This window comes from Monodelphis domestica, chromosome 4, assembly GCF_027887165.1.
Source record: "Monodelphis domestica isolate mMonDom1 chromosome 4, mMonDom1.pri, whole genome shotgun sequence".
In the NCBI taxonomy this organism is placed as follows: domain Eukaryota; kingdom Metazoa; phylum Chordata; class Mammalia; order Didelphimorphia; family Didelphidae; genus Monodelphis; species Monodelphis domestica.
The window spans coordinates 175,368,577-175,391,923 of record NC_077230.1 but is presented as its reverse complement, the minus strand read 5'-3'; the positions used below and the strand labels follow the sequence as shown (position 1 = coordinate 175,391,923).

The following is a 23,347-nucleotide window of genomic DNA, read 5'->3' as shown; positions in this document are numbered from 1 at the left end:
AAGAAAATATGAATTCAAATCTGGCCTTGAAAACTTACTACACATATGACCCTGGTCATTTAACCCATGCCTATCTCAATTTCCTTAATATTAAAATGAGAATAATAATAGCCCCTACCTCACAGGGTTGTTTTAAGGTTTAAATGGCATAATGGTATAGGACATGGAACATTTTGGCACTATATAAATGTTTATTCTCCCACTCCTTCCTTCCCTTTCTTTCTGTCCTCTGTGCTTAGCAGAGTCTGGACATAGCAGGCACTTAATAAATGCTTGTTGACAATTTCACTGCTCATTTTACAGAATGCTAATCCTAGCCTTAAAAAAGCTCTATATTTGTATTTAGAATATGAGTTCAGTAACCTAATACATAGTATTCTTTCATTCCAGACTTCATTTTTTTCTTTTTACCATTGTATTTTGTAAGGGCAGTTTTCAAAGGAAAAGATGGAACAATAAAGGAAGAGATGATTGATAGCAAAGACCGTTGGTAGCAGAGGGTTCTGGGAGAAAAGAAAGGACTTAGAAGAGCTCCAAGAAGAATTCTGGGCTCCTGAACAGGGATCAGAGGCAGTAAGAACAGAAGAGGCAGTAAGCATCTTCCTTGCTGGAGATCTTGTCAAGAGCCAACTGGAGTTTTGCCAGTGACTAGCCCTAAGACTACCCCTACAAAGTATTTCAACAACATTGCTCCTCTGAGAACATCTAACCAGAGTGTCAAGTCTCTTCGATCCTGAGAGGGTCATGGACTCTCTGCCTAAGAGCCTGGCTCTCTCCCCTTAGCCTTTTTGCACCTATTCTGATTACTCCTTAGCCCCAGTAATATTATATTAAGAGTAAGAGAAATAGTGGGAAGGGGAGGAGAAACTCTGGGTTGCTTGACAGCTCCCAAAGCCAGGAACTTTGGGGAATAGAAATCAGAGTCACTGGTTTCCACAACCAAACTCACCATCTTTCTTTATATTCATTGTCTATTAAATAATATAACTTGTAGTCAGATTTATTCAAGTGTCTTATTTTAGGAGCTAAAGAAGGTAATCCATTGGGGCTATAGATCAACCATAACACAGTGCAAAGCAGGACCCTTCCCCTGATGAGTCAGAAGACTCAGGGGAAGGCTTATTCCTTTGACCACTTCGTGCAAAGGAATTTGGGGGCACCCCTTACAACACCAGATAAGGGAGACTTTCCTCCATCTACCCATCATCCTCTTATAACAGGGGACCCCCAATTTCTTGAGTAACACCCATTGTTAGCACAGCCCAGTAGGAATGTAAGTGAGAGAGAGTAGGAGTCATTTCATCAAGGCTCCTACCATCCAGTACCTTCCTCCTTCACAACAAGCTCTTCTAAACCATCATTTATCATCCTCAAAATAACATCAGTTTCTGTTCAGAAATAATTCTTACAGTTTTGGCGAGCCAGCTAAGGTTTCAACTCATAGAATCTGAGTCAACTGCCAGAATGAGTAGGAGTTGGGAGGTAGCCATCCTGACTACAATGGCCCTAACTGGTCAAGAAGTCTATAACACAGAAGCTCACTCAAATCTTCTGAAAACCTGTAGGGAATGGGTTAATTTAATCATTCTCCTCTGCAGAGATAAAGACTTTGTAGCATTTGAATTTTGGTCTTAAATGGCTACATTGCTGGTAAACCAATGAAATTTATTGTAAGCTATAATTGCTTTTTATCAAATAGCTAACAGATTCTAGTTTTAGAACCATTTTAGGAAGATGTTAGAATGAAAGGCTTGAAGAAAATTTGGACAGGCTTTGAAAATTTATTAATGGTAGCCCTGATTACCTTGATTCCTGAACCTAAAGAACATTTCAGAAAAGAATCCCAGAAATGTATGTTTTTGGACCTCTTGTAAAGGCAACATTATTTGACCTTATATCGACTAGTTGCAATTTTTGCTGAATTTGATGTTACTAATGATAGGTATCAGGATAATAATTTTGCATTCATTCTTAGTGATCTGACCATTCTTAACTAAGAGACTATAAAGTAGGGAAATAAACAGGGTGACAAAAGGGATACTCTTTTAACCCTTGGAAGAAGAAAGAGCAATTTAAAAGTTTAGAGGGAGGAATGATTCCAGAATTAAGATGATATTTTCATTACATTATCTGGAAATAGATTCATTAACAGGGATCTACCATAGCTCAGAACAGAATGAGTACCAGAAACTATAAAGGAGAGTTAACATAATTTAAAGAAACACATTATAATCCTCACTTTGCATCTCTGTGAATACAAACTAGAGTCACACTATGAACAGAGGACATAAACCTCATCATAAAGCCTCATCTACACACCAATGAGATTAAAGAATAAGAGAAAAGGGTACACATGTGCAAAAATATCTATAGCAGCTCTTTTCATAGTGACGAAAATTTTAAACTGGGAGAATACCCATCAATTGGGAAATGGCTGAACAAGTTATGGTTTTACTATTATGTTGAAAGAAAGGATGAATGATACAATTTCAGAAAAAGAAACTGGGAAGGCATTTGAACTGACACAAAATGAAATAAATAGAACCAGAGGAACAATTTGTACCAGAACAGCAATATCAGAAACTTAGAAAGATTTAGTAACTTTGATTGATGCAATGACCAACCATAATTCCAAAGGATTCATAGTGAAATGCACTATCTAACTCCAGATAGAGCTGATGGAGTCCATTTAAATATAAAAATGTTAATATTCTTTTTTTTCTTTTTTTGGGGGGGGGGTCATGACTAATGGGGAAATTTGTTTCACATGATTATTGGCATTTGTAATGGATTCAGTTTTTCTTACCTTCTCAATGAATGGTGTGAAGATTGGATTTGGCTCTCCCCAGATTGTAACAATGAAGGTACTTAGCTCTTACTTTATTGTGAAGATTTAATTGTAATCCCCTGTCTATTTTTAGATTTAAATCCCCAAAAGTGTAAACCCAGTAATTAAAGTAGATCTACCCATTTTAACCCCAAAAAGGTATGAACTAATCACAAAAAGGTGTAAACTAACTACAAAAAGGTTTGAACTAACCCCCAGGAGTGAAAGAGTGGGCAGTCTTGGAGAGAAGCCTTGGCTGTGATTGGTAGACTTAAAACTTAGGGGAGGTGACATGAGAGAAAAAAGTCTTTAAATAGTGGAAACAGATTTCTAACTGGCTCAGAGGAAGCCCGAGCTTTCGCTCTCTCTCTCTCTCTCTCTCTCTCTCTCTCTCTCTCTCTCTCTCTCTCTCTCTCTCTCTCTGTCTCTCTCTCTCTCTCCCTCTCTCTCTCCCTCTCTCTCTTTCTCTCTCCCCTTTTCTCTCTTCCTTAATATCTTCCCTCTATTGTAAAATAAACTACCAAAAACTCCATTTGGCTTTAGTAATTCATTTTTGGGATTTAGAAATTAAATCTCTGGTGACCAATTAATTATTAAGTCTAACCATAATAAATTTAAAAATGGGGGAAGGTAAAGAATTCAGAATTAAAAATAAAATATAATTGAAACAAAAGAAAGAAATCCTTAATTTGGTCCCTCATTGCCAGTCCTCTGCTAGAAGATCTGTAAATAGTAGCCAAACCAGGGGAAGAAGTCTTAGTCTTTCTCCTACTGATTCATTGGACACATTGGAAGAGAAATTGAGGCCTTAGATAGTTAAGAATCAATCTCAACTAGGGAAGGATGTCAAAAAAAAAGGACTTTGTAATTGAAGGCTAGTCAGTAATGCCAACAGGGACTCAGTTACAATGCAAAAGAGTCACTGTTGGCAGTAATGTACAAATAAATAACTGAAAGACATAGGGACTCTGTTCAACTCAATGACTAAGCATAAATTAAAGATCTGTGCTCTCTACCTCTAGCTACAGAAGCAAGCAGACTTGGTGCATAAATAAGCATATTTTCTTCCTTTTTTCTTTCTTTGTAAACATGAACAATGAAGTTTATTTTGCTTAACCATATATATTTGCAATGGATTTGGGTTTTTTTTTTGCCTTCTCAGAGGGGAGAGAGATTAAAGGGAGAGAATTCAGAACTGAAAATAAAGTTGAATTTTTTAAAGACATTGTTGAGAACTGTCAGGATATTGAGTTATGGAAGTTTATTATTTGCTGAACAAATATTTATTGGCTTACTTTTCTTTTCATAAAACTTCCATCTGCTTCACAATAGTCAACATACTGGAGGAAGGAAATTGGCCTAATAAATGGGGCAGTGGAAAGATTTTCCCCAGGTTTTTGAATGAGGACTTGGGTCTAAAAAAGATTCTGTCCAATAAAATATCCCTGGGCTCTTTGTGATATGGGTATCTATGACACAAAGGTTATATTTTATCAAGCTGAAAATTGCTAAAGACATAAAATTTGTCTACTTTTATTTGCTCACGCTCTCTTACCCCTTATGGAACAAATTAGACTTGTATTTTCCTAAAGCATTTTTTCTCTTCAGAGAAGTAAAAAAAAAGAAAAATACTATAAGAACCTGGGAACAGATGGTAAAAAGAGTTGATCCTGGTTAAACAGTCTTCTCTGATTCTTAGAGTATAATTTACCAAAGCCAGCCTAGACCACTTGATAAGTATGAGATGACAATTGATGTCCAATCAACACAGAGTTATACGAGACAGTCACCCCATTGGATATAATCTTGAAAATTCTGGTACCATCAAAAGGATGCAGGATTCTTTGACTACTTTCTATGCCCAGTGAGGCATAATGAATATTTATTTTCATTGCATAGGTAGTGTTGCATAGTGGATGGAGAGCTAACCTCAAAATCAAGAAGCCTAGCTTTAAAGTCTCATTTCTGATGCTTATTGGTTGTATAACTTTAAACAAGTTACTTAATATTTCAACGTTATAAGGGAGTGATGGCGAACCTTTTAGAAACAGAATGGTGGCCCCCACCACCCAGACCAAGTACTGGGCCCAACCACACCAGAAATATTGTGCTGTGCCCCTCCCTATGCCCCCATTAACCCAAATAAACACAAGAAATCACTCCCATTGGGCTGCTGGACAGAGGGATGGATGAAGTGAGGAATGTCTTCAGTGAATGTAGAGTGGGGGAGGAGAGTGACCCAAGAGTTCTGCTCCCCTCTAGCTCTGTTGCCTGTGAGCTGTCTACCTTACCTGCTATGAGCTCCCATTGGGATCAGGCAGAGAGTCAGGAGATGTGAAAAAAATGTTAGGCATGGTGGAGAGGAGAGGGAAATAGCTCTGCCCAAGTCCCTCTGCCTTTCTAGTAACAAATTCTGGGGTGGAGGAGAGGGTGGCAATGTGCCCACAGAGAGTACACTACATGCCATCTTTGGCACCCATGCCATCAATTCACTAGGGCCAGGGCTTTTTTTAAGGGGAGTGAGGGACCCATCTGGCAAGTTAGTAAAGTCTATAGTCCATTCTCAGAATAATTTTTGAATGCATAAAATTAAATACTTAGAATAACAAAGAAAACCAATTTTGTTGAAATATAATTATCAAAATTTTAGGGAAAATGTACACAGACCTCATAAGACTGGAGGTTGCAAAAAAAGTGTTGACCTTCATTAATAGATGAAATTTCCTCATCACGCAGTTCCCCTTACCAATGAAATAATAGGTCTGATCCATTTCCCTTCTTATTTTTTAAAATTTACAATGGAGTTTTAAGGGCTTTATTTAAAATATCTACTATAGTTTATTTTGTAATTAGCAGAAAAAACACAGTCTGATGAACAATTGAGCTAGGCTCTAGTCTTGGTTCTACCACTGAGTGACAGTGTGGCCTTAAGTAAGGTGTCAGTTTCCTCTCCTGTAGGATGAAGAGGCTAGATGCTTCCAGGATCTATGCTTCTTGCTCCTCTCCCTCCTTAACTTTGCCATCCACACCAGACTTATAATGTGGTCTCCAAATTTCTAGGATAATTCTAGAAGAAGCCACCAGAGTTGAGCCATGCTATTATACTAATTATAATGTAAAAAATAATACATAACATTTATAAAATGTTTTGAGGTTCATATAGTGCTTTACAAATATATTATTCATGTATTATCTCAATACCTTGAAAGGTAAGTTATATTTTATCTTAATTTTATAAAAGAGGATACTGAGGCAAATATAGGCTAAATGATTTGCTCAGGGTCATATAGTTAGTAAGTATCTGAACCTACATTTGAACTTTGATTTTCCAGAGACATCTAGGTAGCCTGTCTAATTGTAAATCATTTTGACAGATAACTGCAAATGTTACACTGTGCTCATTTGATTTCTGTAGTATTTGGGATACATTCTTCAATTATTTTTTCTAGCAGATTTCTAAAATTCATAGAGAAATTTTTCTGTCTAAACAGCAAGTCTGGTTGGCACATCCTATCAGATATACATGGTACAACACACATCTTCATCACTACTCAACATTTTCCAAATATTACATTTTGAATATTGTACATTTTTACTTGTGTGTGTGTATAGGGAATGATTATGGTATCTTTTCTAAAATAGGCATTTGGAGAGTGTCTATTTACTAGGAAACATACTAGAAAAGCCACTAACCTGTGCATACCCTTTGACAAATGAATATAATTAACTTATGTACTCCAGAACACCAAGATATAAAGAAAGAGTGGATCCACATAAATAAAATTTCTTTGTAGGGGTAAAAATAAGAGTAAGTATTCCATCAATTTTTAGTAATGTCCAACTCTTCCTAACCCCATTTGAGGCTTTCTTGGCAAAGATAATGGAGTATTTTGCCATTTCCTTCTTCAGCTCATTTTACAGCAAGGAATTGAGACAAATGGCATTCAGTGACTAGCCCTGGGTTACACAGCTAGCAAGCATCGGAGGGCAGATTTGAATTCAGGAAGATGAGTCTCCCAGACTCCAGGCCAGGAACTCTATCCACTGTATCACTTAACTGCCCTAGAATTCTAGTACTTCCATTAACAGGGTAAAACAAATTGTGGAATATGATTGTGATAGAATACTACCTTGCCAGAAGAAGTGATGAAGAGGTTCATTTTAAAAGAACTGGAAAGAGCTAAATGAAATTATGAAGAATGAAATAAGCAGAACCAAGAGAACAGGAGATAGATAGATAGATAGATAGATAGATAGATAGATTGATAGATAGATAGATAGATAGATAGATAGATAGATAGATAGATAGATAGATACAACAAGAGAAATAATTGGTTGAAGAATGATTCATAGATGTCTACTTCCAGAGAAAGAACTGGTAAAGAAATGGGCAAGACATAGTTTTTATGTAAGGATATCTTTTTGTCCCTTCTTTGGTGAGGGGAAGGTAGATAGGTAAAGTGTGACCTGGGTATTTTAATGTAACAAATAAGCAAATAAATTTAACTTAAAAAAAGCTCTAGTGCTATATAAATCACAGAAGAGTTAAAAGATGTATATAGTGGGTAGAGGGAGAATTTCGTTGTTGATAGTTCTTTATACCAATAAATGGCAGGATGAGTTTCTCCCACCAAAAAAAAAGATAAAATCTCAAACTACTCATTTTTTTCTCTCAAATTTTTTCAATACTTTTTCAGTTGTGACCTCTTACAATATAGCTAATGACCTCACTTTTCATTGAAATTGCCCTCCCTCAGATTAAAAAAAAAACTTAAATGCTAAATTTAATAACCTTTTTCTTAATCTTCATATTTGTTGACTTCTCCATAGGTACTTACACTATTGTTCTCTTCACTAGGGAGATGCCTGGGTGGTATAGTGGACCACTCCAGTCTTTTTTCCAAGAAAATCCCAAACAATGTCACAAAGAATCAGGCATGAGTGAAACACCTGAAGAACATCAAAATGTTAGCTGTCATTATTATTCTTACTTTGCTTCCATGACAATGTTCTCTCCTATTTCTTCTTTTACCTGACTACTCTTTCATAGTGTTCTTGACTGAATCAAAATTCATTTTTCCCTAAGGCTTTATCTCTATCCTCTTTCTTCTATGCCCCCACTCTCTTCTCTACCTTGGTAATTGCATCACTTCCTATGAATTAAATTACCTTCTCTAATCAGATAATTCCCAAATGTACAGTCTTAACATATGTAGCTTAATCCCTCACCTGAACTCAAGTTCCCATCACTAAATTGCCCACTGTACATTTCTACTTTGATAACCCATCATTATCTCAAACTCAATGTCTACAAAATGAAACATTATCTTTTTTTTTACATTCCTCTTTGGCCATACTTCTTCATTTCTCATCAGGGTATGACCACCTTTTCCATCATTCAAGTTTGTAACCTCTTAGTTATCCTAGATTCTTTTCTCACTTCCCACATGACTCTCCATAAATAATTAGTTGCCAAGTACTATTGATTCTCTGTCTCTCATACCTTATTCACTGCCAACATGGTTGTTCGGTTTGTCATCATTCTCCAAACTTTTATTTCTATTTATTTTTATTTTGCTTCTTAACTGCTCTCCCTGCCATTAGTCAATCTCCAACCCACTTCTTATATACCTATGAAAATAACCAACTTTAAGACTGAGGTCTACCCATTTCATTTTCTTTCTTAAAAATCTTCAGTGCTTCTTTATTGCCTGTAAGACAAAATCCAAACATTTTAGCTGGGCATTTAAATATTCATAATCTTCTCAATTTTATTTCATAGCATAACCCTTAACACATTCTATATTCTAGTCAAGTTGTTTACTAACAGCTCCTCTCACTTAATACTCCATCTCTTGCTTGACTTATTCATTCAAGTGGATTCCCATACCTGGAGTCCTTCCTTTACTCCACTTTTCAGAGGCTTAACTTCACATTTAAGCACTCTTCATATTACCTTGTATTTACTTGTCTCTGTTACATATTATGTCTCTCAGGAGGATGAAAGTTTCTTGAGTACAGGAACTGCTTCATTTTTGCCTTTGCACATATCTTGATGAATCAATTTCCACTAAAAACTCAGCTTATTTAGCAATTGAAAGATCAGAACTATAAAGACATTTCTCTTAATCAATAAATGGACATTTATTAAGCACCTACTACGTTCCAGGAACTGTGATAACTCCTGGAAATAAAAAAGGCAAAAGTAAGCCCCTGCCCTAAAGTATCTCACAAACTAATGAGAGAAGTCACAAGCAAAGAAGCATGTGCCAACAAGTTATATACAGAAAAAAAAAGGAAATAAATAAATGAGAAAAGTCACTTTAAGAGAGAGAAAAGCTTCCTCTAGAAGATGAGATTTTAAATGGGACTTTATTTAGATAGGACTCAGTAGGGATGAGGAGGGAAAGTATTACAGGCATTCAGGAGAGCAAGAAAAAATGCTCAATGCCAAGAGATTTTAGTATCTTCTTCATGCAATAGCATGGAGTCCAATGTCACTTGAATGAAGATGGAAGAAGGATGGTAAGGAGTAAGGTGTAAGAATTCTGGAGGTAATAAGGAACCAATGGATATTTTTCTTTAGGAGATGGCATGATTGGACACACACTTTAGGAAAATCACTTTGGTGGTTGCAAGGATGATAGTTTGGAGTAGGGAGAGACTTGAGACAGACAAGCAGACACATCAGCATTTTGATAATAGTCCAAGCATGAGAGCATGTGCCAGAATGGTGGCAGTATCAGAGGAAAGAAGGGGTTGTATTTGGGAAATGTTCTATAGGTATAATTAATAGGCTTGGCAACAGATTGAATATGGGGGAGAAAGAGATTAAAGATAGCAAGGAATCAAAGATGACACCTATGTTGCAAGCCTGAGGGGCTAGGAAGATGGTAGGAGGGGAAAGAGTTTAGGGGGAAAGATAATGAATTTGGTTTTGAACATGTTGAGACATTCAATTAGAGATGTTTGAAAGGCAGTTGAAAATTCAAGATTAGGAGCCAACAGAGAGGGTGAAGTAGAATAAGTACATTTGAGGATCATCCTTATAGATTTCATCTTTAAATTCATGGATGTTAATGAGATCACCAAATAAAGTAGTACAGAGGGAGACCAGAAGAGGACCCAGGACAGAATCCTGAGGAACATTAATAGTTTGAGGATGTCATCTGGAAGAGGATCTAGAAGAAGAGATTAAGAAGGAATAATCAAATATTAAGAAAACAAGGAGAGAGTGGTACCCCAAAAACCTAGAGAGGAAAAAATATCAAGGATAAGAGCTGACAAAATACACATAATCAGCATCCATAAAATATGCACAAACAAAATGCAGGGTAAATAAGAGCATTTGTTTTATGTACCCATTATTTGACACTAATTGTATACATTTTTTTTATTACAGAACATATTCCATATTAATATCTTATCTCCCCCAGTTAGTCAATGAGCTCTCAGACATCAGGAAATGTCACATGCTGTGTATATCTTCTACCTCCAAAATACACACACACACACACACACACACACACACACACATATGCAAATATGCAAAGTATAATATCCTTTATACCACTGGTGCTTAATATGTTGATAGTGTTTCTGATTTTGATGATTATTGTAATGTGATGGTGGAATCAAGGTAATAGAGACATAATTTTTAGAGTCAATCAATGATATGATATAATTTACTGAGTACTAAGGTCTTTCTATTCCAAAGTATATATTCCTCTGGTACCCTGTCACACAAGGACCTGGAATTTATATTATGAGTGTTTTATTGTTGTCAATCTTGGCTTTTAAATTCTAGGATATAGCTATTAAATTACAAATAGAGTCATTGGTGGATTTACTTCTACAGCAGGACATTTTTTCGTATTTTATCCCAGAGTAGAAAAATAATAACAAATGATCTTCATATAGCACTTTAAGGTTTGCAATTCACATTACAAATTTTATCAAATTTTATCCTCACAGCAATCCTGGGAAATAGGTGCCATTATTATCCCCATTTTATAGATGAAGAAACTGAAGCAAAGATAAAATAACTTGCCCAAGGTCACACAGCTACTAAGCATTTGAAGAAGAATTTGAACTAGTTTTCTTAACTTCAGGTTCAGTACTCTAACCCTCAGCAGGAACACCTCAGTTGAGTTTTCTTCCTTGTCTAGTCCACCATCTTGTCTTGTGATTCCTCCTTGGCTGTGATTTCCCATATAGTTCTGATTCCCACTTACCCAAGAATCAGTGCTTTGGCATCATAGAAACCTCAAGATGTTTTGGAAGTTTGTTTCCTCTTCATGATAGTGACACCCCACATGAGTCCTTTCCTTCAGGTATTAAACAACTAGTTAGAACCCTTGTTGTCTGAGACTGTGATTTCATGAATGGAGAGAATTCCTAGTATGAAAATTCTTTCAAAGCAGAACAGTTACTATACTACAATGTAGAGAAATGCCTGGAACACTGAGATTTAGTGGCTTGCTCTTGGTCACATTACAATGTGTTAGTAAGGGTCAAACATGAGAATTGGAAACGTGGAACAGATGACTCCAAGGTTGGTCTTTCACAGGTCCAGATTGCTAAATGGATCCATTAACAAGTTGATGGCCAGATTGTTTGATCCCAGGAAACAAGACTGAGGGAATAGGAAAATCAATACAAAAATATTGATAGGGAGAAACTGAAAAAAATATATATATATATATATACAGGCCTAGCTTTCTATCCATTGAGACACCATTGCTCCCTTAACCTATTTTCTTTTTTTTTAAACCCATACTTTCCATTTTAGAATCAATATTGCACATTGGTTCCAAAGCAGAAGATCAATCAATAATGTTACGTGTGTGTGTGTGTGTGTGTGATCTTTCCAGGGGGAGGGAAAGGACCTTCTAGAGTCCATTCATAACAGAGAGACTCTGTACTTAGTGAATAGCATGAATGTCCTGGGAACCTAAAGAAGAGTAGGAAGGAATAAAAGGGAGTGATTGGGAAGCATGAAATCCCAGCTTCATCTACCTTTGAGTTTAGCTTAGAACCAGGTCTGAGGAGCGTAGTTACATCCTGAATAATATTATTCCAACCAAAATATTCCATGATAAAGTCTTTAATTTTATTTTTTAAAATCCCAGAGCAACACTGGGGAACCTCTTTGTTGGGATGCCATTTAGCTGACTACTTATTTATACTATTTATCCAATGAAACAAAGTACCTTCTTTATTGTCATTTTGTCTACTGTTTTTATACTAGGGAATTGATGTAGATACAAGTATCAGTGCTAAGGCAGAAATATTAGGATTTATTAAGCATAAGAACTAATTAGGAATGTTTGGGTTAATTTGGGTTTTAGCAACTAAGAACAGAGTGGTAAGGGCTAGACAGATGGGGATAAGTTACCTGCCCAGGCTTACAAAGCAAAGAAGATTTGAACACAGGGGCTCCCATTTCTAGGCCTTGCTATCTATCCATTGAGCTATCTAGCTCCTCCCTTAAACTACTTTTTAAAAAAAAGTTTCTACTTTGACTTTCATGAATTGTGTGTTTTGTTGCTCCTAGATTTTCTGGATTTAGAAAACAAACCATAGGAATGGGGGAAGATGGTGGCTTAGAGAAAGCTAAAGTTCAGATCTCCTGAAACCCTTCCTTACCGATCTCAAACTGAATGCTCCTAGGGCACTGAAATTCAAAACAATCAACAGCATAGACCCCGGGAGTCCTCCTCCTGGACCTGGACCTGGATCAAAAGGTATCCCCCCCCCCAAAAGCCAGAACCGGAGACCACTTGGACCTAAGGGGTAGGCAGAAGGAAGGTCCTAGGACCCATCCCCCCCAACCCAGAGCGCCAAGTCCGAGTCTGAGGCAGCAGAGGCAACCTCAGAGCCCCACGGTCTGCTATTCTGAAAGCTGCTTCCTGAAAACAACCTAACCCAGTCGAGGGGGCACCCAGACAGCAGGGAAACAGAGAGGGACAGGAGAGCTCATAACCACCTGGGAGGAACCCTCAGAGCTCCGGGAAGCCGCAGCCTCTCCCCCTCAGAGAGCAGGGTCTTCTGAAACAACAGCAACCCTCAGGACTGGCAAAAGGGCCTCAGGAGCTGGCTTTTCTGAAGGCCACATCCTGAAAACAACCTGACCCAATCGAGGGGGCACCCAGACAGCAGGGAAAAAGAAAGAGGGGGGAGCTTGTAACCCCCTGGCTGGATCCTTCCATCAGAGTCTCACAAAAAAAGTCCCTGCCTCAAGGCATATTAAATTCAACCCAGGGAAAGCTAATCTCATTAGGAGCCCTCAGAGCTCCGGGAAGCCGCGGTCCCTCCCCACTGCAGAGTGTAGGCGCTGGCCGGCTAAGGCACAGGAACAAGGGCCAAGCTAGGCTTAGAGCGTGGAAGTAAGGCAACGGAGAAGCATCAGGAGGGTGCCAAGGAGAGGAGGGAAGTAACAGGGACACACCAGCAACTCCTGGCTTCCCGGGAAGACAGAACAACAACTGCATAGAATGAACAATCTGCCTAGGGCTAAAACCTCTGAACACCAGACAGAGATAAGAAAAGCTAATCCCCCCCACTCAGATAGAGATGGCAAACTCCACAGAAGCACAAAAGTCCCAAAATTCCAAAAAAAAAAAAAAAACAAGAAGAAGGGGGTGACTTTGGACACATTTTATGGAGCAAAAATACAAAACACAGAGGAGATAGAAGAGGAAACACAGGCAAATGCTCTGAAACCTTCCAAAGGAAATGGAAACTCTCCACAAACCCATGAAGAATTTGAATCTGAAATGATCAAAAAGATGGAAGCCTTCTGGGAGGAAAAGTGGGAAATAATGCAAAAGAAATTCACGCATCTACAAAACCAGTTTGACCAAACTGTAAAAGAAAACCAGGCTTTAAAGCAAGAACTAATAAAGCAAAGCCAAAAGACCAAGAAATTAAAAGAGAACATAAAATATCTCACTGAAAAAGTGACAGATTTGGAAAATAGAGGTAGAAGAGATAATTTAAGAATAATTGGACTCCCAGAAAAGCCAGAAATAAACACCAAACTCGACATCGTAATACAAGAGATAATCAAAGAAAATTGCCCAGAGATTCTAGAACAAGGGGGCAATACAGCCACTGACAGAGCTCACAGAACACCCTCTACACTAAACCCCCAAAAGACAACTCCCAGGAATGTAATTGCCAAATTCCAAAACTCTCAAACAAAAGAAAAAATCCTGCAATAAGCCAGAAAAAGACAATTTAGATATAAAGGAATGCCAATCAGGGTCACACAATACCTTGCAAGTTCTACTCTAAATGATCGTAAGGCATGGAACATGATCTTCAGAAAGGCAAGAGATCTGGGTCTTCAACCAAGAATCAGCTACCCAGCAAAACTGACTATATACTTCCAAGGGAAAGTATGGGCATTCAACAAAATAGAAGATTTCCAACTTTTTGCAATGAAAAGACCAGAGCTCTGTGGAAAGTTCGATATCGAAAATCAAAGAGCAAGGAATACCTGAAAAGGTAAATATGAAGGAAAGGGAAAAGAAGAAAAATGTTATCTTCTTCTTTTACTCAAACTCTCTTCTATAAGGACTACATTTATATCAATCTATGTATACTAACATGTGGGGAAAATGTAATGTGTAAATAGGGAGAAAAGAAAGACCAAATAGAATAATCTTTCTTACACAAAGATTCACATGGGAAGGGGAGGGGAAGAAAACTCCTATAAGAAGGAGAGGAAGAGAGTTTTTACTTAAACCTTACTCTCAGGGAAATCAACTCTGAGAGGGAAAAATATCCAGATCCACTGGGATCTTGAATTCTATCTTACCCAACAAGGGTAGGGAGAAGGGAAAACTAAGGTGGGGAGGGGGAGAGGGAAAACAAAAGGATAGGGAAAGAGAGGGGGGGAAGGAGAGGGAACAAAAAGGGAGGGACTAAAAAGGGAAACATATCAAGGGAGGGGACAAGGGGGACCAATTTAAAGTAAATCACTGGACTAAAAGGTAGAGCCAAAGAAGAAAAGGTTAGACCCAGGGAAGGATATCAAAATGCCAGGGAGTCCACAAATGACAGTCATAACTTTGAACGTGAATGGGATGAACTCACCCATAAAACGTAGACGAATAGCAGAATGGATTAGAATCCAAAAGCCTACCATATGTTGTCTTCAAGAAACACACACGAGGCAGGTTGACACCCACAAGGTCAGAATTAAAGGATTGAGTAAGACCTTCTGGGCCTCAACTGACAGAAAGAAGGCAGGAGTGGTAATCATGAGATCTGATAAAGCCAAAGCAAAAACAGACCTGATCAAAAGGGATAGGGAAGGTAATTATATTTTTTTAAAAGGGACTTTAGATAATGAGGAAATATCACTAATAAACATGTATGCACCTAATGATATAGCACTGAAATTTCTAATGGAGAAACTAGGAGAATTGAAGGAAGAAATAGACAGTAAAACCATATTAGTGGGAGACTTAAACCAACCATTATCAAATTTAGATAAATCAAACCAAAAAATAAATAAGAAAGAGGTAAAAGAAGTGAATGAAATCTTAGAAAAATTAGAATTAATAGACATATGGAGAAAAATAAATAGGGATAAAAAGGAATACACTTTCTTCTCAGCACCACATGGCACATTCACAAAAATTGATCATACATTAGGTCACAGAAACATAGCACACAAATGCAGAAAAGCAGAAATAATAAATGCAGCCTTTTCAGATCACAAGGCAATAAAAATAATGATCAGTAAAGGTACATGGAAAACCAAATCAAAAACTAATTGGAAATTAAACAGTATGATACTCCAAAATCATTTAGTTAGGGAAGAAATCATAGAAACAATTAATAATTTTATCGATGAAAATGACAATGGCGAGACATCCTTTCAAACCTTTTGGGATGCAGCCAAAGCAGTAATCAGAGGTAAATTCATATCCCTGAGTGCATATATCAACAAACTAGGGAGAGCAGAGATCAATCAATTGGAAATGCAAATAAAAAAACTCAAAAGTGATCAAATTAAAAACCAAACTAGAAATCCTAAAAATTAAGGGAGAAATTAATAAAATCGAAAGTGATAGAACTATTGATTTAATAAATAAGACAAGAAGCTGGTACTTTGAAAAAAACAAACAAAATAGACAAAGTACTGGTCAATCTAATTAAAAAAAGGAAGGAAGAAAAGCAAATTAACAGCATCAAAGATGAAAAGGGGGACAGCAACTCCGATGAAGAGGAAATTAAGGCAATCATTAGAAATTACTTTGCCCAATTATATGGCAATAAATACACCAATTTAGGTGATATGGATGAATATATACAAAAATACAAACTGCCTAGACTAACAGAAGAGGAAATAGAATTCTTAAATAATCCCATATCAGAAAATGAAATCCAACAAGCCATCAAAGAACTTCCTAAGAAAAAATCCCCAGGGCCTGATGGATTCACCAGTGAATTCTATCAAACATTCAGAGAACAGTTAATCCCAATACTATACAAACTATTTGACATAATAAGCAAAGAGGGAGGCCTACCAAACTCCTTTTATGACACAAACATGGTACTGATTCCAAAACCAGGCAGGTCAAAAACAGAGAAAGAAAACTATAGACCAATCTCCCTAATGAATATAGATGCAAAAATCTTAAATAGGATACTAGCAAAAAGACTCCAGCAAGTGATCAGAGGGGTCATCCACCAAGATCAAGTAGGATTTATACCAGGGATGCAGGGCTGGTTCAATATTAGGAAAACTATCCACATAATTGACCACATCAACAAACAAACCAACAAGAATCACATGATTATATCAATAGATGCAGAAAAAGCCTTTGATAAAATACACTACCCATTCCTATTAAAAACACTAGAAAGCATAGGAATAGAAGGGTCATTCCTAAAAATAATAAACAGTATATATCTAAAACCATCAGCTAATATCATCTGCAATGGGGATAAACTAGATGCATTCCCAATAAGATCAGGAGTGAAACAAGGATGCCCATTATCACCTCTACTATTTGACATTGTACTAGAAACACTAGCAGTAGTAATTAGAGAAGAAAAAGAAATTGAAGGCATCAAAATAGGCAAGGAGGAGACCAAGTTATCACTCTTTGCAGATGACATGATGATCTACTTAAAGAATCCTAGAGATTCAACCAAAAAGCTAATTGAAATAATCAACAACTTTAGCAAAGTTGCAGGATACAAAATAAACCCACATAAGTCATCAGCTTTTCTATATATCTCCAACACAGCTCAGCAGCAAAAACTAGAAAGAGAAATCCCATTCAAAATCACCTTAGACAAAATAAAATACCTAGGAATCTATCTCCCGAGACAAACACAGGAACTATATGAACACAACTATAAAACACTCTCCACACAACTAAAACTAGACTTGAACAATTGGAAAAACATTAACTGCTCATGGATAGGATGAGCCAATATAATAAAAATGACCATCCTACCCAAACTTATTTATCTATTTAGTGCCATACCCATTGAATTCCCAAAATATTTCTTTACTGATTTAGAAAAAACCATAACAAAATTCATTTGGAATAACAAAAGATCAAGGATATTCAGGGAAATAATGAAAAAAAAAACCATATGATGGGGGCCTTGCAGTCCCAGACCTTAAACTATATTACAAAGCAGCAGTCATCAAAACAATTTGGTACTGGCTAAGAAACAGAAAGGAAGATCAGTGGAATAGACTGGGGGAAAGCGACCTCAGCAAGACAGTATACAATAAACCCAAAGATCCCAGCTTTTGGGACAAAAATCCACTATTCGATAAAAACTGCTGGGAAAATTGGAAGACAGTATGGGATAGATTAGGAATAGATCAACACCTCACACCCTACACCAAGATATATTCAAAATGGGTGAATGACTTAAACATAAAGAAGGAAACCATAAGTAAATTGGGTAAACACAGAATAGTATACATGTCAGACCTTTGGGAGGGGAAAGGCTTTAAAACCAAGCAAGACATAGAAAGAATCACAAAATATAAAATAAATAATTTTGACTACATCAAATTAAAAAGCTTTTGTACAAACAAAACCAATGTAACTAAAATCAGAAGGAAAACAACAAGTTGGGAAAAAATGTTCATAGAAACCTCTGACAAAGGTTTAATTACTCAAATTTATAAAGAGCTAAATCAATTGTACAAAAAAACCAAGCCATTCTCCAATTGATAAATGGGCAAGGGACATGGATAGGCAGTTCTCAGATAAAGAAATCAAAACTATTAATAAGCGCATGAAAAAGTATTCTAAATCTCTTATAATCAGAGAGATGCAAATCAAAATAACTCTGAGGTATCACCTCACACCAAGCAGACTGGCTAGCATGATAGCAAAGGAAAGTAATGAATGCTGGTGGGGATGTGGAAAAGTAGGGACATTAATTCATTGCTGGTGGAGTTGTGAACTGATCCAACCATTCTGGAGGGCAATTTGGAACTATGCCCAAAGGGCGACAAAAGAATATCTACCCTTTGATCCAGCTATAGCACTGCTGGGTCTGTACCCCAAAGAGATAATGGACACAAAGACTTGTACAAAAATATTCATAGCTGCGCTCTTTGTGGTGGCCCAAAACTGGAAAGCGAGGGGATGCCCATCAATTGGGGAATGGCTGAGCAAACTGTGGTATATGTTGGTGATGGAATACTATTGTGCTAAAAGGAATAATAAAGTGGAGGAATTCCATGGAGACTGGAACAACCTCCAGGAAGTGATGCAGAGCCAGAGGAGCAGAACCAGGAGAACATTGTACACAGAGACTAATACACTGTGGTATAATCGAACGTAATGGACTTCTCCATTAGGGGCGGTGTAATGTCCCGGAACAATCTGCAGGGATCTAGGAGAAAAAACACTATTCATAAGCAAAGGATAAACTATGGGAGTGGAAACACAGAGGAAAAGCAACTGCCTGACTACAGCGGTTGACGGGACATGACAGAGGAGAGACTCTAAACGAAACTCTAATGCAAATATTGACAACATAGAAATGGTTTCGAATCAAGAACACATGTGACACCAGGTGGAATGACGCGTCGGCTATGGGGCGTGGGGGGGAGGAAAAGAAAATGATCTTTGTCTTTAATGAATAATGCTTGGAAATGATCAAATAAAATATTATTAAAAAAAAAAGAAAACAAACCATAGAGAAGAGAAATATTACCAAGTATACATGGCTATTTGATGTCAAAAAACCTCTCCCATAAGGGTTAAAATGCATTTCTATGCAAAGATAGACACCATCCTTCAGCAGAAAGAGGGAGAGAATTGAAATTAGAGAACCTTTTTGACTTTGATGAAATTACTTCACCTTTCTGGGCCTAAATTTCCTTATCTACAAAATGAGTGAATTGAACTAGGCAATCTCCAAGGTCCTTTCCAACTCTAAATCCTAGGTGGGCTTTGCTGATATGGACCATATTTTGGGGTTTCCTTCCATCTATTTTGAAAAAAAAAAGTTTGCCATTGCTGATCTCAACTTATGATTTATTTATTTATAGTGTCTTAAAGCTGGGATGAATAGATATAAAATTGTACTGCTTCGTTGCTCACGCTGACAAAGCAGGTTTTTGCTTTTTTAAAAATTCTCTTTGCATTCAGAATGTGGCTGCAAAGAAAACAGCATTTTTAAATCCAAAAAAATGTGCAGCTGTTTGGCTAGTTGACTAATCACTTCTGAGACTTTCAACCCTCCAGCATAAGTCATTTTGGGAATGATAGCTATTTAAAAGAATCGCAACGCTCTGCACATCTGAAGACCTTTTCATCATTGAATTTTAAAGAGCTGAACAATTATTCACTCATCCTAATCCCAGTTCTGGGTGAGACTTTGTACCAAAATGTTGGCTGAGACAAAGGTTTCATGGTAAGTTTGTGGTTCATAAATGGCTCCTCCACAGGCCAAAAGGCAGAAGGTTTAAATATTTGACAGTGGCTTTGTTTCTAAGTGTGGTAATGTACATTAGTCCAATTTCGTGTCATTTCCTTCAGGTACAAAAAAAGAGATACCACGAAGATACTTAACCATATTTCAAGTCAGTGTGGGGGAAAAAAAGGTTATGTTTATATTTTGACTAAATACAACACATTTGCATGCTGAAGTTGCATACACGAGCTATATCCAAGGACTGCAGCTACCTGAATGTGGGCGCTCTGGTGGGACATCAGAAAGTCTGAAGAAATGGGATTAGAATTGGAAAAGTCTAGCACCTAGTAAATAAGCAAATCCCATAGATTCTGCACTGCTTGCTTCTAATGAATTCTAGTGCTGATTGTCTGAAGAGTAGCTCCCTGGAGGCAGTGTCTACTGTCACTCTTCATTAGAATCCCTAGAATTCTCTGAGCTGTCAGTGGATAATTCCCACTGTTGTTCTTCACTGGGGCTTCCTTATGCTCTTCTCTGTCACCAATACTTTACTGGTCCTTTGTAGTGAGACTCTACCAGCTCTCTGCCATTCTGACACTGCGGAATGAATACTTCAGAGTTTCCTGATATTGATAAGAAGCATAGTCCTGTGTTATGACACTAATGCCATATTAGACCAGTGGCCTTCACTCTGGAGTCTTTCCTGCATTCCCTATGGTACCTGCCAGCTTCTGAATTCATAGTTTAGCCAGAGTAGTAACAAAACCATCTACCTTTTAACTTCCTATTTTTACTTTCCTTAGATGCAACTGTGTTGTGGACACCTTGTGGCCAAAGGGAATAGCTTATTTATTGACCTGAATTCTACATTCCCATTTAAGAACTTTTTGTTAAATGATCTTTAATCTGACCCAGTTTAGGAAACCATTTGACATCTTCAATCAAAGATTAGGATGCCATTTAGTATATGATATCTTCTAGTTTTCATTTTTATCATGATCTTTTGATAAGATATATACACAGAAGTATTCGACTGATTATTGTGAATAAACAAATTATTTTTTAATAAAAAGGATCTAAAAAGGAAATCAAATAAGTGTTAACACAATGAAACAAAATCTAGAAGAATAGGAATTTTAATTAGTCACATCAGTACAGTGATGCACTGGAAAGAATACTAGATGAGAACACAGGGCCAAAATTTGAATTCTCCAATTTGTTCCTCATATGACTTTGAATAAGTAACTTATCTTCTTTGAGGCTCAATCTTCTTATCTATAAAATAAGGAGTTTCAACTAGACCAGAGGATAATCATTCAATGAACATTTATTAATAACATGTTCCAAGCCCTGTGCTAAGTGTTGAGAATATAAAAAGAGGCAAGAGACAGTCCCTGCCCTCAAGGAGCTCAAAATTTAATGGAGGAGACAATGCACAAGCAATTATAAACAAAGAAGGTGTATAGATGATAAATATGAAGTGATTAACTGAGAGAAAGGCACTAGAATTGAGGGGCTGGGAAAGGCTCTATAAAAGATGAGATTTTAATTGGGACTAAAAGGAATTCAGCATCATTAGAAGGCAAAGTTGAGGAAGAAGAGCATCCCATGCATGGGAACAGAAAATATCTGGAACCAAGAGATGGAGTGTCTTATTCAAAGAACGGCCCAGAGTCCAGTGTTACTGGATGAAAGAGTATATGGTAGGAAATAAAGGATAATAAGACTGGAAAAGAGAAGCAGGGAAGAACAAGGTTATGCACAGCCTTGAACACCAAATAGGATTCTGTTTTTGATCCTGGAGACAAAAGGAGACACTGGAATTTATTGAGTAAAATGATGACATGATCAACTTTTTCATTTAGGAATATCACTTTGGTGGCTGAAAGAAGGACTGAGGAAAGATACCAGCAAGCTACTCCAAATGGAAGATGATGAAGGCCTATGCCAGAGAGGTGACAGAATCAGAGGAGAGAAGGGGGAGCATATTTGAGAGATGTTGCTAAGGTTATAACTGACTGGCTTTGGCAGTAGATTGGATATGAGAAGGTAATGTGTGAGAGACAGTTAGGAGTCAAGCTTGTCAGAGATTCCTGGGCTATAAGCCTGAGGAACTTAGAAGATGATTATCCTTCCAATAAACTTCGAAGGTGGATGGTCTAGTAAGCTTAGACCCTTAAAGATTATGCAGCATAACCCTATTTTCCTCATTTTAGAGATTTAAAAAATGGAGCTCCAGGAAGGTTAAGAGACTTACCAGAGGCCACAAAGGTAGTAAATGGCCAATGAACTAAATATCCTTTCCAAGTCTCACAGTCTATTATTAAAAAATGACAATGCAGGTGTATCTTATCTCTCCTAATAGATTGTAAAGTCTCTGAAAGGAAAAAAATATAGATATATCTACTTTCTGGAGTGGAAGAGGCATGAAGAAAGAGAGGACTTACAAGACAAGACAAGCATGCAAGAAACAAAGTAAAGGACTTGATTTGTCAATCAAGGGGAAGATTCCAAATGCAATGTTCCCAGGAGAGTCAGTTGGAGCTGGCCAGGGGAGATGAACTGAGGAGATTTGGGCTCTTTGGGTTTTCTGACCAAAGGGGAGTGACTGACTTTTCCTAACTTGGGCAGAGAGAGAGAGACCTTTGTAGCTTTTGACAGAGTCTGGATTATAATTTCTCAAGCAGAGATTATCTGACTAAAGAAAGAAGAAAAGAAGAAAGATACTTGTCCTCCAAACTCTGATTGTCCCCGAGTCACAGCTGTGGCTGAACTGACATTTCCCACACCCTCCTAATTCTCCTTGTAGACTAGGGACACCCCTATCCCACTCACCTTCAATTTCCATCCTGTCCTATCTTTCCCAATAAACCTCCTTACCTGAGAAAGAGAACAAGAGTATCATCTCTAAATCTCACAGTTCCCCTTTGAGTTATATAGAAAGGTGACTGACTAAGAACGGGAAAGGGGAAGGCGTGGCAGGAGGGCTTTGGGTGAAAAACTGGGAGGTGAAGGGTGGAGGGTAGAAAATAGTTTGATTTATTAGCCATTAATAGGGATCATTAGGCAGCCCAGAGCAACCCCTCTAGCAGCATCTCAATATCTCTCTATATCTCTCCATCTATCTCTCAGAAGTACTTCTATCTCCATAACAAATAGGCATCCCTCAGGTTCCCCTAGCAGCTCTCTAGCAGCCAGAGTATATTCCAGTTATTACAACCAGAAATAGTCACACAGATTATCACTTTATTACAATTGGCACCTCAAAGTGGGACTGAACCCCACAATCCTTATACAGGCAGAGTAGTACAGAAAGACAATTACAATATTCAAACAAGTTGTTTTTGGAGTGGTGGTCATTGCTGCCATCACCTGATTTGGGGTCTACCACAACTTATATAGCAGAATAACCCATATGGTAGTGGAAACTATTGATTATATTGGCAATATAACAATGTCTGTTTTGCAGTTGCCATTCCGAAATGAACTGGTACTCTGGCAGATCCTGGGTCAAGTGTATGTACTCTTTATGGCTGTCCTTCAAACTCTAACCCAACGTAAGAAGATCTTTAGATTTGTGGTTCCCCTTAAGGCAGAGAAGAT

The 23,347-nt window shown here is 37.5% G+C and overlaps 1 long non-coding RNA gene across 4 annotated transcripts in view; it reads right to left on the bottom strand.

Annotated features, from left to right (window-relative positions):
- LOC103096867 (uncharacterized) overlaps window positions 1-23,347 on the bottom strand; it is a 61,264-nt gene that overhangs the window by 28,565 nt on the left and 9,352 nt on the right. The window contains exons 4-5 of one of the 4 annotated variants that reach the window (XR_008911766.1): window positions 8,494-8,538; window positions 7,666-7,777 (exon numbers count right to left, since the gene is read on the bottom strand). The exons of 1 other annotated variant lie outside the window; for it this stretch is intronic. This is a non-coding gene — a long non-coding RNA (uncharacterized LOC103096867). Of the gene's footprint in view, window positions 1-7,665; window positions 11,685-23,347 lie in introns of those variants that run through there. 2 more of the 4 variants (XR_008911768.1, XR_008911767.1) reach the window with 2 other exon arrangements.